Raw genomic sequence first — 13,051 nt, 5'->3', positions numbered from 1 at the left:
GCCAGCTGAGCACGAGAAACAGCTTTTTCCAACACTTCCTCCAAGCATCTGCTTTGTGATATATATTTTCTGACCCCTTTGTTCAAGTGTTGTATACAAGAGAAACACGCACAGTTGGTAAGTCCACAGCTCACTGAATTTTCACAAGCTCTCGTGTAACCAACATTCAGCCCAGGAGACTTGTGCGTTTGATTCCTAGGGCTGCTGACACAGAATCTCACCAACTGGGGGGCTACAAACAGGAATTTATTGTCTCACAGTTCTGAGGCCAGAAGTTTGAAGTCAAGGTGTTGGCTGGACTGGTTCCTTCTGGTGGACATGGCGGAGAATCTGTCCTGTGCCTCTCTCCGAGCTCTGGTGATGGCTGGCAGTGCACGCTGTTCCTTGTCTCATTGATGCATATCCGCATCTCGGCCTCCAGCTTCACTTGGCCTTCTTTCTGTGTGTCTGCGTCTCTGGGTATCCTCTCCACTGATCATATCGAATTAAACTTGATGATATCTGCCAAGATCCCATGTCCAAATGAGATCACATTTTCAGGTTCTGGGGATCAGACTTCAACATATTTTTGGCAGGGGAAAGGAGGTGGAACACAATTCAATTCATAATAATGACTATTCCAGATACTCCCCCATCCTCCCTTCCAGTAAACACCCCCACCCCTAAGGGCAGCCGCTTCTGACTTCTGATAGCATACATTTCTTTTCTTTTAAGTTTATTTAAATCATGCATATTGAGTCTTTGTGCTGTAATGTGATCTTTAAGGATGGCTTTCCAAACTTTAGGAGTCACTCAGGTTCCCTGAATGGGTCTCACCATTGACATTCCTGAATAGCAATCTACTACATAAACAGCAGATAGTTTTAAAAGTCAAATAATCTATCATAAAATCCCTTATTTCAAAAGAGAAGAAAGCAAAGTTTCCTTACCGCAATACAGCAATCATTCTATGGAAGTGGTAAAACTTTAAATGAATGCATCAGATACATTCATGTCAACCTCCTGACATGCATAGCATCAGGCTGTGGACAAGAAATGTAACCGTCTGTATTTCTCAACAATGCATCCACTTTCTTATTTTAAGCCATTACTCCATGAGGACAGGAGAACCTTAATCTCAGTCAATTTTGTGTTTCTTTCACCTTTTCTTGGGAATTGTGTCTTAGCGTGGAAAGGGGACCCCAGAGAGGGTTTGTGGCTCTCTCAGGTCACCTGGCTTTGCAGGTGTCTGCCGGGATGTCTATGGGCCTCTGTGATTTTAGGCTGGCGATAGACCTGTGTGCCGTGAAATGATGCTAGTTTCTGTCCGTTGGCCTCTCAGGTCTTGTAGCTCTACTTCTGAAGACCCCGAGAATCCTCCTGTGACTTCTATGCCATTAAGAGTCCTGGAATCACTGAGGCCATTTCTTTTTTGACATCTGCCTTGGGTTTTCACCAAAAGAGCCTTTCTTGGGCTTTGCCACCTGCCCAGAACTCGCTGGGCGGCACCCTGTGGAGTCGCCTGCCTGAGCCTCTTTGACACGTCTGCTCTTATTCCAGCCCTTTGCTCTCTGGCAGTCCGCCCCGCCCAGGGAAATCTTTTTCTAGCAGAGAGGGAGGACAGCTCTATCTTACTCTATCTCAATCATTCTCCCAATCGTTTTGTCTAAGCCTCAGATCTTCTAAGTTCCTTTGAAGATGTTTTTTAACACAAGGTCATATTTTAAGCTAATAAACACACCTGGTTGAGTAACTTCGGACAAGTTAATTATTCTAATTAAAGACTATCCTCTTCGGTAAGGAAGAATTAAAAACAGTATCCACCTCACAGGATTTTTTTTTTTTTTTTTTCTGTAGAGGGGGTATAAATTAACTGAGTTGACCTGTATCAACACATAGAACTGTGCCTGGCACATACAGAGTCTCTATAGTGGAAATTATTATTGTTGTTATTTTGAGATGGAGTCTCGCTCTGTTGCCCAGGCTGGAATGCAGTGGTGCAAGCTCGGCTCACTGCAACCTGCGCCTCCTGTGTTCAAACAGATTCTCCTGCCTCAGCCTCCTGGGTGGCTGGGATTATAGGCACCCACCACCACACCTGGCTATTGTGTGTGTGTGTGTGTGTGTGTGTGTGTGTGTGTGTGTATTTTTAGTAGAGATGTGATTTCACCATGTTGGCCAGGCTGGTCTCGAACTCCTGACCTCAGGTGACCCACCTGCCTTGGCCTCTCAAAGTGCTGGGGTTACAGGCGTAAGCCATCACGCCCGGACAGTGACAGTTATTATTTATTTATTTATTAACAGCTTAAATGGACAGGGAGAGAAAAAAACAACAGGACGGGAAAAAATCACTGCATTTTCAAGTTAAGGTAACAAATCATTATTTTGGAAACTTACAAAAGTAACTGTAAATCTAAAAACAGAATGATAGAAATGAAGAAGTGCAGGGAGACGTCGAGAGTGGAACCATTAATTCAGCGGCATCTGCTCCATTAAGGTAGCTAATGGTATTGTGAGGGATTGGGAGAAACCCACACATGTGTCTCAGACAGAAGATTCCCCGCTAAGAGGTAAAAAACCAATTCATTTCAGTCAGGTTAGGTCATTAAAAAAAGATAAAGTTAAGGTAACCCATTTCACCTAAAACTGTGGAAGGAGAAACAATGATATCACGGAAACTGTAATTAACATTTCAAAAGATCACAGAATTAGCCACGTAGAAGCCCTGGGTTGTCAACACAACCATTAGCTCTCACTGGCTGAGTAAACACAGAGGGGAAGTAGCTACTTCTAAATATTTTTCCATTTTATCACTTTCAATGGTGTCAAATATTCTACAATGGAGACTTAAGTAGCACGTTCAGTGACACTGGTTTCACTGAACCTCAAGACGGCTTTCACGGTAAACACTTTGTTTAGAGTGCCATACACCCCGTGAGTGAAAATAAATATTACATGGAAATGACACCACCCCGTAAGGTATCATGTGTCTGACATGTTGACGGTCATCTCAGCTGGAATGCCTGGCAGCCCATCTGCAGGTCTATTCTACTCTGCAAGTTACTCATAAACACATTGGAAAGCATCTTTGAAAGAAAGAATTAGCGACCAGATGTTCTTCCTCTACAGAAAAATGAACAGAGGAGGAGGCAGCAGGGAGGTAGCCAAAACGCTGTGGGAGAGATTTAAGTTATACGGGAGATACAATGAATTCATGTGTTACCAGAAAGGGGTCCTGATTCAGACCCCAAGAGATGGTTCTTGAATCTCTTGCAAGAAAGATTTTGGGGTGAGTCCATAAAGTGAAAGCAAGTTTATTAGGTAAGTAAAGGAATAAAGAACAGCCACTCTATTGGCAGAGCAGCAGCTTCAGCTAGGCAACCAATGATACTTATTGTTACTTCTTGATTATTTACTACACAAGGGGTGGATTATTCATGAGTTTTCTGGGAAAGGGGTGGACGATTCTAGGAACTGAGGGTTCCTCTTCTTTTTAGACCACATAGGATAACTTCCTGACATTGGTGTGGCATTTGTAAACTGTCATGGTGCAGGTGGGAGTGTCTTTCAGCATGCTAATGCTTTATAACTAGCATATAATAAGCTGTGAGGACGACTGTAGGTCACTCGCTTCACCATCTAGGTTGTGGTGGGTTTTGGCTGGCTTCTTTACTGCAACCTGTCTTAACAGCAAGGTCTTTACGACCAGTACCTGGTAGCAACCTCCTATCTCATTCTATGACTTACAATGCCTGACCTCCTCGGAATGCAATCCTGTAGGTCTCAGCCTCCTTTTACCCAGCCCCTATTACCCAGCAACTCAAGATGGAGTTGCTCTGGGTCAAACGCCTCTGACACATGGACAGTAGAAGTTATTAAACACAGGCAGGTGCTAGTAAAGGCAATTATAGAATTTTATTCATAGATGTTAAAAAAAAATGAGAGACAAAAATCTGTGAAGATTTCTGTATACTGATGTTTCAAATTAAGATATGCAAATTAAAGTGAAAAGATTATGGTGAAATGGGTGAACTAGGTCCTCTGTTGAGATCTCTTTTTATTTCTCGGTACTACATTGATTCTACAGATGCAAATATTAAGAAAGTTATATGGTACATGGACTTATTTTAAACTTCTGCAAATCTTAGGAACTTGATTTCAAGTTCAATTATTACAGCTCCTTTCTCTGTAGGAAGTCACGATCATAAAATAACTTGGTGAATTATTATGACCTCTAAATTTGTTGCATGCCTTGTGCTATAAATCATGAATTACCTAGAAAGTGCTTTCCCAATCAATGATTTAAACAAGAAAGTGCTAGTGCACTTTGTTTTCCTTTGTTAATGTAAAATGTTTATTAAAATATAATTTAATGCAGCCATTAATATTATGTAGAATAATATTTAATGGATTGGAGGAAAGTTTATGATATATTGGTTTTTAAAAAGCAGGTTACCCACTAGCAAGTACATTTTCCTCCCTCCCTCCCTCCCTCCCTCCCTCCCTCCCTCCCTTCCTTCCTTCCTTCCTTCCTCCCTCCCTCCCTCCCTCTCTCTCTCTCTCTCTCTTTCTTTCGAGACAGAGTCTCAACCTGTCGCCCAGGCTGGAGTGCAGTGACACGATTTTGGCCCACCGCAGCCTCTGCCTCCCAGGTTCAAGCAATTCTCCTGTCTCAGCCTCCTGAGTAGCTGGGAGAACAGGCGCCCACCACCATGACCAGCTAATTTTTGTATTTTTAGTAGAGACAGGGTTTCACCACACTGGCCAGGCTGGTCTTGAACTCCTGACCTCAGGTGATCCGCCTGCCTTGGCCTCCCAAAGTGCTGGGGTTACAGGCGCGAGCCACCGCACCTGGCCCTGCATTATGGTTTGTAAAAGATGTTTTTATAAGCACAAGAAAAATAAAGGACTAGAAGAATATAAACGAATACATTAGCAATATCTCTGAACCATGGAAACAGAGGTGACTTTTCTTTCACTTACTTAAACTTACTATGATGAATACGTACTTTTTTTTATAGTGAGAAACAAAACCTGTTATGAAAGTAAAGAACATTGTGTCTTAATGGTGAAGACTAGATTAATATTTTGAAAAAGAAATGCTATCGTAGAGTAGAATATTTCATTTGGTAAAATCTATGAGTCTAATGTGCACACATATCATCCCCTAAACTTCTAGCCTAGGTGGAGACAGATATGTTTGTTTAGCCTTAGAGGAGAGGTGATAGCATCTACTTAAAAATATCAGCTGGCTTAACCAAATGTTTCAGAAATAGCCTGGCATTTCAGGATATGATGAATCAGCTGGGTGGGAACTTACTCTGACGAAATAGCTCTGCTTTCAGGAAAATTGTCCATATACATTCAAACTCAAATGTATCCAATGCGATTTGTAAATAGAGCTGAACTTTACTAATGTGACTCCAATAATATGGGATTTCTTAAAGTTTGAACCAGGAATGAGCCAAATTTTGACCTTAGCAAAAATTTTCCCTACATTACAAATGAATGCCAGGGCTAATGTTTAAAATTCATGAAAATCTCTTCAAACAGCATCATTTTTATATTTATTGAAGCAAGTTCCTTATGGAATACTTTATTGACTAAACTTAATTGTATGTTCTTAGCAGTAATCAATTGTGTTTTTCCTTTCAAATATAGTGGTTTTTTGCATAGTCATTCATTTACATAGAACCTTCACATTAGACCCATAGGATGACCATACAAAGCCTTGAACGTTATGTTAGTTGCTAGCTAGTTAAACCTCTTCAACGATTCCCAGCAAAGAGGCTGGAGCCACTGCTTGTGTACTTTGCATGATAGAAACTGTCAACATTGATTTATTAAATAAACACTTATTGAAAAAGAAGACTGGACATGGGTAATATATATTGCCTGAGCTTCAAAAGTGACCAGCACTTTCCCCACAAGCATGAGCTTGTGGTGGAACAGCACTGAAATAATATAAGCTCCAAAAGAAATGCCAGATTTCTTTAAGGGAGTGCAGGGATGCATGCTTTATTTCCCAGAGTGAGTCTCCAGAGGCAGCAAGCTTCTTAGAGAAGCCTCACAAACCCACAGCTTCTGAGCTGTAGAGTAGCAGCTCTCTCCACCAACAGCATTGCCTTCACCTGTGAGATGCAGATTCCTGGACCCACCTCACACCTATTCGGGGTGAGGCTCAGCAATTTGTGTTTTGAAAAGCCCTCCTGGAGATTCTGACACACACATACACACACACACGCTCAAGTTTAAGACCAAAAAAGGTGTCAAGCAGGATGACTGCAGGGATCATGAGTAATTAGCACTCTTTACCAAATAGTTGCTGGGCCTGCAGTGGAAGTACATTGCCTTAATCTAAAAGTTAGGCATGCTGTGTGATTTACTTTGACCAATAAAATGTGAGTGAAAATGGCATGTTTCATGTTCAAGATGACAACTGCCACATCCGATGGACCTTGGAGTGAGGTAGAGCAAAGCCCCAGATGAAGTTGAAGGACGTAACATAAGCATGAGATAAACTATTGCTTTTTGAGCCACTGATTTTTGGGAGTTGCTTGTTATCATAATGTAACCTAGTCCATCCTGACTAATACAATAGGGAGGAGGAGTGTGCACTGCCCCCCAGACCATAACGACCAATATAGTTGATGATGCTACATACATCCTAGACACAATTTTCATCATCAGTGTAGCATTAGATCATTCCTGGGTGCTATTGTTTGGATATGGTTTATCCCCACCAGAACTTACATTAAAATTTGTTCATCTATGTGGTGTTGTTGAGGGGTGGGGCCTAGTGAGAAATGTTTGGGGAATGGGCATGGATCCCTCATGAATAGATTAATACCTTCCTGAGGGTAAGTTCCTTCTCTCTTGGATGGATTAGTTCCCTCAGGAGTGGCTTGTTAGAAAGAGCCTGGTTTCCTTGATTTCTCTCTGGCTTCCTCTCTCTCCATGCAATCTCTTTGCACACACCCACTCTCCTTCCATTTTCCACTGTGAATTGAGGCAACTTGAGGGCCTCACTACATGCAGCTACCCAGCCGTGGGTTTTTCAGCCACCAAAATTACATGCCAACTAAACCTCGTTTCTTTATAAATTACCAAATCTCAGGTATTCTGTTATAGCAACACAAAATGAACTAAGACGCTGGGCTTCCCAAGAAAGGAGGGGCAGCAGCAGAACAGGGAAGATAAGTAAACTGAGAGGCAAACTATTTTCAAAGAATTTTAAAAATGTGGGTGTCATGACCATAGGTTATAGCAGGCACAACAGATAACTGCAGCCAATCTGTACATGTGAAGCTCAATAACCAAGTAGCACAGAACCGCTTGGCAAAAGATCAATGAGAGGCCTTTCCATTGATGCCATGAAGGGGTGAGCCCCGGTTGCCATCTCAGGACAGAGAATGAAGATGGCAGGAAAGACTGAGCATTCATCTCAAAAACACAATGGATGGAATGAAATTATGATTGACTATATTATCTCCAATCAGACTTTTTGTTGCTGTTGTCTACTACAGAAGCCAAATGAATGCTCAGGAGCATGTTAGTGATAAATGTAGAAAGCTACCTATGTATACATCCAATTTGTGCCTATAATTTTAAAAATCTAGATAAGGGCATCAAATACACACACACACACACACACACACACACACACACACACACACACACACACATATATATATATCCTTATCATCTCTTATGATCTAGATAGATAGATAGATAGATTATAAGAGATGATAAGGAGAAAGTAATAGGGTTATGGGATAGTGGCAGCTTGGGAGGTGAAGCTACCTTAGAAATGGGGGTTTTGAAAAGCCTCTATGGGAACAGACACTTTCATGAAACTTTTGAGCCAAGTCCTGAGTGATGGAATGAGCCAGGTCTGTGAGGTTCTGGGGAAATTGCAACCCTTATGAAGAAAAGCACAAGTGCAAAGGTCTAGGGGCCGGGATTCATGTTCAAGTGACAAGAAAGAATATCTATGTCCACGTGTGCAGCAGTATCTCTCCACCAGGGTTCCCAAGAGAACGAGACTCTGTAGGAAAGGACCTGCAAGACTATTTCCCAAATTCTCTCAAGTCTGGGATTGAATGAAATTATGATTCTAGAGGAACAAGAGAGAAGCCACTATGTGCAACGCATGCTTTATGGCATTCTGGTTTCATTCTCTAAAAGAACCCCAGCTGAGAAGAGCTGACTGCAGGGAGGCAGGTTGGAAAGGGATTCCAATGAAGTCAGAGAGGCAGGCAGGGGCCAATAAGGATTTGGGGTTTGATTCTATGTGCAGTGGCAGGCACCGGAAGGTTTCAAACTGTGGAATGGCACATTCTGACAGGTTTGTGAAGGATCACTGGCTGCCGTCTGGAGAACGGACTGCAGAAAGACAAAGGAAAGACAGCCAGTCAGTCAGGAGGCGTTTGTATTACTGCAGGGGAAAGATGATAAGGCTAGCATGGCTGGGGTGGAAGAAGAGACACATTTAGAATATGGTTGGAATGTAGAGTTGGGCTTGGTTATGGGCTCAGTGTGAAGCCAGGTGAGGGAAGATAAGAGAAAGTTATGAATCTAACAGGATTCCTGAGCAATTCCTGATTGGTGATGCCATTGGAGAATGTGGGAAAGACTAGGGAAAGAGTGGAATTGAGGATGAGAGAATCATGAGATAATGAGTCAACAGTGGAATATATGAGTTTGGATCTCAAAGGAGAGGCAAGGATGAGACACACAAACAAGGGAGTTATCAGTGTATAAAAGTGTTTAAACCATACAATAGGATGAGATCACTGAACTCTGTCAACTTCTCTTCCATTTTCCCTCAAATTTATTTATTCCTCTTATTCCTGCTGCCATTAATCTTTGTTTCTTAAAGGATCTACTGCAGTACTTTTATACCAGGCCTGCTGTTTCTCTCCTCAGCAATCCCTCCTGTACATAACCATACCTACCATTCATGTTCCTCTTCCACAAATTAGACTATTTTTTTTTATATTCAATAAAAAACTGAGTACTCATGTACAAATCTCTCTGTTCAGTTCTTTGGGTGATTCAAAGATGAACAAAAATTAGATTCTGACATTGAAAGCTTTTAGTCTATAGAAAGGATGTGTTTGTAAAAAAAAAACTATATTTCTGGTCAGGCACGGTGGCTCATGCCTGTAATCCCAGCACTTTGGGAGGCCGAGGCAGGTGGATCGTCTGAGGTCAGGAGTTCGAGACCAGCCTGGCCAACAAGGCAAAACCCCTGTCTCTACTAAAAATACAAAAATTAGCCAGGTGTGGTAGTACGCACTTGTAATCCAAGCTACTCAGAAGGTTGAGGCAGGAGAATTGCTTGAACTTGGGAGGTGGAGGTTGCGATGAGCTGAGATTGTGCCACTGCACTCCAGCCCCGGCAACAGAGTGAGGCTCTGTCTCAAAAATAAATAGATAAGTAAGTAAATAAATAAATAACTATGTTTCAGGGTAGAGAGTGACAAGGACCTCCGGAAGGAAAAGAAAAATAAGTATTATGGCCATTTTGGGGGATGAAGAAGTGACTCTTTGCTCCACAAATTTGGAAAGTTTTTGTTAGGAAAGTTGTCTTTGAGTTGGACCAAGAGGTCAAAATTACTTCTTGACTTGTCGATTGAAGTGTGTGGTCCTTACGATCCCCAGTCTCTGAGAATCTTCTTAATTAGCTTCTCTCCTACTCTCTGATGTTCGAATGCTGGCATTTTTAATGGTTCAGTGTTAGGTGATCTTTCCTTGGTGCCACACTCATTCTCTAGGCAAGCTCATTGACGCGGATGGCAAATCCATCATGTCCCTTCAATTCACTGCCTTTCATTTAAAAATGCAAATCTGCCCCTGTCAGCGTGTGCTCAAAGCCTGGCAATTCCATAGCTGTCAGGATTAACATGAAACGTCAGACCTCCCTCCCACGTCTCTTGCTTTTCTCCTCCGCACTCTCTGAACTCTAACCACTCCAAGTTCCTCCAATGATATACACCCCATCCTGCCTCAGGGGCTTTATCCATGCGATTCCTGGTGTTTGTCAAGTTTTATTTCCAGCTTCCATATCACCCAGGGAACTTCTACTCCTACTACTTCTCAGTTTAAATGTCAACCCCAGAAAGCCATCTCTGAACTCACAGGGACTTATTGTAATATCTTCTCGCCACATTTTGCATTTTTCTTTACTGAAATATCAGAATTATAATTGTTTCGTTTATTTGTGTTATTTGCTTTCTATTTCTCTGTCCCAACAGTCTATAAACACCCCCAGGCCTGAAATGAGTTGCCCAGGTTCATCACTGCAAGACCTGGACTGCACAGGTGCACTTTAATTTTTATTGCTGAATGGAAGCCTGCTGTTCCACCGCTTCCTGATTTCACTTTGTGCTCCCTCACTTCTTGTACATGCCTCCCTCAGCATTTCAGTGCAACTCCTCCTGTAATGTTGTACGTGACAGTTCCACCTCTTAAAACTCTAGCCATTCTGAAGGGTCATTCTGTCTTCCCGCTTGACCATGAAGCCCTCCCACTCACTCCTGACCACACCTGATCCCCACTGCTGACCGTACCCGACCCCCACTCCTGGCCACACCTGATCCTCACTCCTGACCACACCTGATCCTCATTCCTGACCACACCCAACCCCCACACCTGACCACACCTGATCCCCACTCCTGACCGCACCTGATCCCCACTCCTGACTGCACCTGATCCCCACTCCTGACTGCACCTGATGGAGGTGGTCTCCCCCGCCTCTAAACTTGTGGTGTATTTTCAGAGTTATTCTAATTGACATGGATCACTACTGTCAAGCTCTGCAGTGATTTGTAGGCAAGCGTTACCTCTGAATTTCAGATTTTTAAACTGTCAAGTTTGGCATTACTATATATTCTATAAGTTTGTATGCACTGACAGAATCTACCGTAAGACTGTAGAAGTGGGGAAGTTTCACACTTGTGAAATGAATGAAAAGCTACCCAAAAAGCCTTTGGTGCTTAAACGGTTAATATTCGGAAAACTCTCTCAGCTGTAGAGCAGCAGATTTCTACATAACGTTGGATAAAAAGAGAATTACCATTCTCGCCTGTGGACTGTAATTTCCAAAGAGCCAAAGGATGTTTCTAGTCTGATTTTAAGAAATGTAGTTGTTCCTCACCCATTTGTTGTCAGGATAACAGGATCTTGCTGGAATCATGATAGTTTACGTGACCTCCCATGCCCAGACGGTCAAGGGACTTAAACCATATTGTAAGAGGACCAATTAGAGACACCTGACTGTTTAGCTCATGAGGAAATGCAATATGAAAAAGAAACAGGCAACCTGACTATCCTCAAATATTAAAAGGACTCTCAAATAAAAGTAAAATTAGATTTATTTTAAATGGCCCCAAGAAACCTTTCTAGGAATAATGAATGGATATTTCAGGGAGACAGATATTTACTTAAGGTAAAGGAGAACATTACAATATCCAGAGCCCTCCAATGATAAAACGAATTACCTTAGAAGATATCGAGTCTCCTTTTGCTTGAGGCATTCAAGGAGAAGTTTTATAAATATTTAACAGGAATGTTAAAGGCAGTTTCAAACACTGCAAGGTTGTACCTACCATCTTTCCACACCTGAGATGCTTTGATTCTATCATAACAACAGCTAAAATGCACAAGGCACAAATCCCATGCCAGGTCCTGTTCTAAGCATTGTACATGCATTATCTCATTTAATTGTCACAACAACTGTTATTACATCCGTGACTAAAATTAAGAAAACTGAAGCACGGAGACATTAAATGATTTGTCTTAGTTCCCATAATGTTTACGTAATTTGACACCTAATTCTTACCTAATTTGACACCAGGAGATCTTTTTCCAGGGCCCAGCCTGTGATTTCACCTTTCATATTCATAGGGCAGCTGTATGTCCAAAACAGAAAGGCCTTGCCTCGGAAAGTGTCAGGCTGATTTCAAACTCCAGACCTCAGGTGATCCGCCCGCCTTAGCCTCCCAAAGTGCTGGGATAACTAACAGGTGTGAGCCACCGTGCCTGGCCGTATTGTAATTCTTATAAATTAGCTGGGCATGGTGGCTCATGCCTGTAATCCCAGCATTTTGGGAGGCTGAGGTTCGTGGATTGTCTGAGGTCAGGAGTTCGAGACCAGCTTGGCCAACATAGTGAAATCCCGTCTCTACTAAAAATACAAAAAATTAGCTGGGTGTGGCGGCAGGCACCTGTAATCCCAACTACTAGGGAGGCTGAGGCAGGAGCATGCTTGAATTGGGGAGATGGAGGTTGCAGTGAGCCAAGATCGCACTACTGCACTCCAGCCTGGGCGACAGAGCAAGTCTCCATCTCAAACCAAACCAAACAAAAACAAAAACAACAACAATAACAACAACAACAAAACTAAGCTTGAATTTTAGTGCTCCTGCAAAGAAAAAAGGAGCTACTATCTAAAACCCAGAAAGTATATAGGGCAAGGAGAAGGAGGACATGATGTAGGATTGTTGCTACCAGACAGGAAAGGGAAAGAGCATGTTAGGCAACAGTGAGGGAAATCAAAGAAGAAAGCAAGGCGATTAATAGTAGGGGCGTGAAACAAAGCTGAAACTTGAAGGAGTAAGATAGAGACATCCCAGCTATGCTGAGACTAATGCTGAACACAGAGGTCTCCTGTCCCGCTTCCTGTTTTGGTCTCTGAAAGGAAGTGTCTTGCACAATGTCCCTTCCCTGCACCAGCACAAGGGACATGAGGAGGGAACCTACTGCCATCTAGAAGTTACTGAGCATTCTTAATGGGGGATGGGAAAAGTAACAAGTGACCCAGAAGATTCCTTTATGAGGGGTGACATTGCCCCCTAGAAGCCAAAGGGTAGAATACCCAAGCCGGGGTTCAGGTACGGAGTTCCACGGAGGCCCATAGCTGTTGTTGTTGTTGTTTTGTTTTGTTGTTTTTGAAACATAGTTTCGCTCTTGTTGCCCAGGCTGAAGTGCAATGGCACGATCTTGGCTCGCTGCAAACTCTGCCTCCCTGGTTCCAATGATTCTCCTGCCTCAGTCTCCCAAGTAGTTG

The 13,051-nt window shown here is 42.6% G+C and overlaps 1 long non-coding RNA gene across 11 annotated transcripts in view; it reads right to left on the bottom strand.

Annotated features, from left to right (window-relative positions):
* Positions 1–13,051, bottom strand: part of LOC102118671 (uncharacterized) — a 135,803-nt gene that overhangs the window by 42,997 nt on the left and 79,755 nt on the right. The gene's annotated exons all lie outside the window — the stretch shown is intronic.

The sequence above is a fragment of the Macaca fascicularis genome, chromosome 17 (genome assembly GCF_037993035.2).
Source record: "Macaca fascicularis isolate 582-1 chromosome 17, T2T-MFA8v1.1".
Lineage (NCBI taxonomy): Eukaryota > Metazoa > Chordata > Mammalia > Primates > Cercopithecidae > Macaca > Macaca fascicularis.
Note: the sequence above shows the minus strand (reverse complement) of the source record. Positions and strands in the feature narration are given on the sequence as shown.